A 5,896-nucleotide genomic window follows, 5' to 3' on the forward strand; every position below is an offset into this window, starting at 1 on the left:
TCAACTATCATTTTCTTGGTGAAATAGCCTTAATTTAACTCGTGATTGAATTATTCCTATTAGTTTATCATTCATAACTCACTGAGTTGTTTGAGGTAACACTACTCGTCCTACGTATTCCTAGCAACTCAGTGTCGTTTTGAAATTTATCGCCAAAATTATCACAACAAGTCAATCACTTGTGGTATTAGTACTGAATATTCACTCCAAAATGATTGCAAATTCATATTTTTTCGGTATATATTGATAAATGAAACATAAAATTATCTGCCAACTGGCGTGACACTTTCTCGTACTACGCTCCTAAAAAATGAGTAAGTTATCAGACAATTATTTCCCGAAAAGATTTTATTTGAATTTTCTATAATTATGGTGATGCAATAACACAAAATTTTGGACCGAGCTTGAAATTATTATTTTATATCTACAATCAAAATTTCCACACGATCGTATCTGTTGTATTCTTAGTGCTCGCTTTTTTCCTCCAGAACTTTATTTCTTGAAGACAACTGATAGTTGAAAAAATTTGAAAAAACATTTGATCTAGTACTAATTTTTTTGTTTCTTGTAGTTTTGTCGTATCCCGTAACGATTTCGAGAGAATATTTCTCTCAAAATCCTCAGGAAAATTATCATGAAAATCTAGTTAGTAAGCTTTGATGAATAAATCGATTATTAGTTTTGCTGCTTATTTTACCGATTCTATTGAGTGTGGTCAGTTATGTTTAACCTTTGAAATAACGATTTCTGGTCATGTCAGATTATTTTTGAGTGCTCAATTCAGAAAAGGTGAAGAACTCTGACAATAAGATTTACAAATGGAGGAAAACCTGCAACGTTCGAGATTCTATTTCTTGGTTGTCAAATTGAATTTCATTTTCTGTATGTTTGTATGAACTTTTTTTCATGAAAAGAGTTGTTCTATCTGACGTTAGTGTACGTTATTACACTAAAATCTGGACCACCCTGTACTCGTATAGGTCCATGGGTGCACGAATATAGGAGCATTCATAAACTATTGACTTGACGTCAGTCCTCCTCGTTTTTTTGGATTCTACACATTCCAAAACGTAATTTCAGGAAGGTTGATTTTTTTGCTCCAACTTCTGTTATTGAAAATAATAAATCAAAAAACCAAATAAAAGTGATATATTCTTAATTCCAAGTTGAGAGTCAACTGCCACCTCTCAAATTACATCGAGCCCCAAGTTCAAGCACCACATCGGTCCTCGTTAACGGCACTCATTTGTTTTCCCCATCTCTCTAACCTGTCGCATCCATAGGTCGATCTAAATTTAGCCCACATAAATCCCCATCAACGCGCAATATGCAATAGAAAAACCGCTAATTCCATGTCTCCTATCGAGGAATGGACAAAAAACAGCTCCCCCTACTTCTCTTTCCGTGACAAGTGTTTTCTTGAGGTCCCCGCTTCATTACGCCACCCTCTTCTAGAGCGTAGTCGAGCCCGCAAGAATAAGAACACACATGGCCCGTTCGAAACCGTGGGAAAATGAACATGTGGGTCTCCTTTACGGAGAGGATTGGGATTCAAGACGTTGCAAGTGGATATTTTTGACACATGGTGAGTTTAAAGTTAGGGACCGACGTTCGTGCTTGCCTGTGCGGGTTCGGAATGATGTTCAACCTCTGATTGAGCGTTATTATGTGTTTGACAATTTATAAGTTTAAGAGGGGTTTATACCACGTGGCATTCACGTGATCTGCCAAAGTTTCACTAATCCTCTTTCCTAAGCGTTTTTGAGATCCCAGCACTTTTGTTTGTGATTTTTTGTTTGTTCCTCTGATTTACCGTTCTTTTCTACCACATGCAAGAATTCAAAATACGTTTTTAAGTTTTTATTTTCAATTTTAGAATAAACGTTATTGCAGCTTGACAAGACTTCTCTATAATATTTTCATGTGAAAATTCATAAAAAATATATGTTTGTTCGGAAAGTTATATCATGCATATATTCATTCTCCAATAAAAAATTTATATAATTTTTTTTCCATTCCAAAAAATCAATAAATAAGGACTTTCCGCAATCACAAACTCTTTAAAAATGAATAATAGTGAAAACCTCATACAAATCAATGGATCACGTAAAATAAAGCATACTAATTTTTGAACAGATCGCTGAAACAGTACTAAAGAGCCCTCTTAAAGTATTATCATCAAAGTTTCACACATATTTCAAGTAATTTGAAAACTTTCATGATAAATACCATCTCATAATATTTGAACTGGCTGAAATAATTACCGAATTGCGAATCAAAAATTTGATTTACTTTTAATTTAATCGTTGACAGTGGCTAGTTTTGGAAACAATTTTTCGTTTTGTAACAAAAAAGGGATAATGTTAAATTTCAATGTCGATTTCGACACATTGTAAGCACGGAATTAACCTTTGTCAAACATATAAAAAACAATAAATTACGCGTTTTCAACCTTCCCTTTTTACCTATTTTTCCAAACATACAGGGATACGCTGCAATATTCAAAGAGACGATTTGCCAGTTCATTTTATAAAAATAAGTTCCTATAAGCATGTCTTGAAAAGGGGAATTTTGAAGCTACCTGGGTTGTTCAATAATTTTTGCGGTTCTATAAGAGTGTGCGTTAGTACTATCCTAATTTTTTTTGTTATGTTTATACACCCTTCATATGAACGTGAGTGAAGATTTATTTGAATGTGTCAATTCATTCTTTGCCTTCGAGCCATTTAGGTAATATCGACTTGTCACAGTATTTTTTACAGTATCGTGCTGTGCTTGAATTTAAATTTTTGGAAGGTTTAAAAGCAAAGGAAATTTATGGACTAATGTTGAAAATGTATAAGGACTCTTACGCCTTGAGTTAGTACTACAGTCGAAAGATGGATTGCTGAATCTAAAAGTGGTTGTACAATTCACTTTAAAGACGTCCAAAAACAGCAACATCACCATAAATCGTAGAAATTATAAAGGATATCGTATTGGAAAATCTTCGAGTGAATGAACCATGGACTTGGGGCTATCATCACAATGATCCTGAATCAAAAAAGGAAGCTAAAGTGTGGTGTGAGCCTGGTTTTTCGACTCCGAACCGAGTTCTTATCCAGAAATCGACCAAAAAGGTGTTAGCATCAGTTTTTTGGGATGCGAAAGGTATTTTGTTTTTGGATCACTTGAAAGCTGGTAAAACAATCAATTCTGGATATCATTGCAACCTTTCAAACTAGCTGAAGTAAAAAAAATGTACAAAAAGACCTGGTTTGCAGAAAAACAAAGTTTATTTATCATCGGCACAATGCTACAAGAGCATTTTGAGAATGGCTAAAATCAAGTTCGACTTGTTAGAGTATCCACAGTATTCACCAGATTTGTCCCCTAGCAACTTCCATTTGTTTCAAACCTAAAAAAATCATGCTTGAAAAGCGTTTTTCATCAAATAATGAGGTCATAACAGCTGTAGAAGCGTATTTTGCAACCCTTCAGGGTTGGAATTCATAAATTGGAATCTCGTTGGAACAAGTGTACAACTCAGGGAGACTATACTGACTAATGAAGTATATTTCAGACAATGAAATTGTGGTTTTCTTATCGAACCGCAAAACTAATTGAACAACCTGGTGTTGATTTTTTTTTTATTCAAGAACTGATTTCTTTGAAAATTTGCAGGGAAGTAAAAAGGCAGTAATAACATCAAATACAAGTTTTTTTTTTATCTTTTGAATATTTTTCACTATCCTGTTTCGTGTTCGAAATTTGAAGCTTGTCAATTTATCATGCGAAACTTCTTCACAAAGTTGCCCATTAAGATTTAACATTTTATTACAAAAACTGATCCAACAACTCGTTTCACAAAGACGATGAATATTTTCGAAGAAAATTCATATTATAGCGTCACACACACTGGTAAAATAAGGGAATGGACAAATCTCAACCAAGTCTGTAGTTCATTTTCTTTTGAACCCTTTGGTCGATTTTAGCAAATATTTTTTTCATTGTAGCATGATTTCTGGGAAACGTAACTGTTTAGATGCTGCCCTTATTTACCTTTTTGTTATATGGAGGGGTGAACAAAACAAATGTAAAGCAAGGTTTCATTAAGAAAACCTGGGAAATTATTCGTTGACAGATGAGAATGTTTACGAACACTCAGATGTTGCCCCATCTTTTCTGAATGTATTTTATTTTATTTATTGTGATTTCTTTATTTTGAAAGAAATTATAGCACTTCATATACTATCCTTCTTGAAAGAGAAATTAATGTTTTGATTGTAAAGTTAATTTCGATTGAACCAAAAGTGTACATTAATTCCATGAAAAAGTTAATAGTATTGATGAATTCAGTTATCATTTTTTAACCAACAAACAGAAAAATGGTATAAATAAGTCGAAAATGGCTACCAAAAATAGTAGTATAATCTATATGGAAACGAGAAAAAGGAAAACAAAAATTCACTCGATTTGCAAATATAGGGTGCATTTGAATGATTCTTCATTTATTATTTTCTCATTTTCATTAACCCCGTTCGCTACGCCATTGGGAGAAACACTTTTTGAATACATTTTTTTTATTTTCTAATGGAATGCTGCTCCCAAAATTCTGTATTGACATGTCGCAAAACGATCGAGTCAGTAACCTCCCTCTAGTTTTTACTTTCGAATTAATCTTGTTGGTCAAGAAAACAGAATACTAACATTGCCTCGATGAAATGATAAGACACTGGACTACCGTGGAAATTTTTATGCGCGATTTTAGTATTTCTTAGATCTTGATAAAATTCGCAATTCAATAACATTCATTATTGGAGCTTAATATCGCAAGTCTACAACGTAGTTATTTATTCTAATCCTCTAATAAATAGAGACATAAAATTTCTTCACTCGGTGTATAAGAAGTAAAATTTTGTGATAATTTTTATTGTCCCATTATATTGTCCTCATTTCTTGTTTTGCACCTCACACTTTTTGACAAATAATTTCTTTAAATTTGAGTCGTCGTTATCGAAATTCAAACGTCGGATCTATAGGGGGGGACATTGTTGTATAGTAATCAATTATTTATTGTTCCAAATTCCATAGAATCATTATTTATTTTTTACAAGAAAATCTCTTGAGGATGTACGATGGATGATGTAAACCCCTTTTGAAAAATTCATTAACCAAATCTTACCTGAACTGTTAGAAATTTAGGCGTAGCAAAATTTTTCCCCATTAATAATAATACAGAATGCAAAATATTAGTGAAAAAAATTGTTCATAAATACATTTCGCACATATACCGTTAGCCATCTTTTTATATCCATCCATTTTCTATACCCTCCTTTTTTAGGGTGTTTTCATCTATGGTTACCTTTAGAGATCAAGATACCATCCCCGATTTGTGTCTTAGAAATTCATTGTATGGTTGAGTTGTATTTTGTTGGGGTGCATAACAAAACAGAACCTCGGAACTCTCGGGGGGTTTCTGTTAAAAGACGTTTCTTTCAAGACGTTGACGTGATTTGTAAAATGGGTTTTGAGGGTCAGAGTTGAGTTATTGTTAGGTTCCGTAGTGTGGTATTGATACTTCTCAGAATTCCTGAGCACTTTCTAGGATTTGGGAAATTCTAGACATTTATGATTAATGTTCAATGTTGTTAAGTTCAAAACGAAAGTTTTGAACTGAAATTGAGATATGATATATGCTTCGTTTGGACAAACCCATGGGCGCCCGCAGAAATTTTTCTCAGGGGGGGCAAAATGAAAATAATTGAAAAACAATAAGGCATCCATGATTGTCGTAGGCGACATCAGTATTCCGTTTCTTTCTATTTCTGTATTTATATTTATCACCAGCGTCTACTCTGAATTTCAAAAGATCACTAAAAGTGGTACAGGGTGGACAAAAATATAATAGTTTCGT

This window comes from Harmonia axyridis, chromosome 7, assembly GCF_914767665.1.
Source record: "Harmonia axyridis chromosome 7, icHarAxyr1.1, whole genome shotgun sequence".
Classification (NCBI taxonomy): domain Eukaryota; kingdom Metazoa; phylum Arthropoda; class Insecta; order Coleoptera; family Coccinellidae; genus Harmonia; species Harmonia axyridis.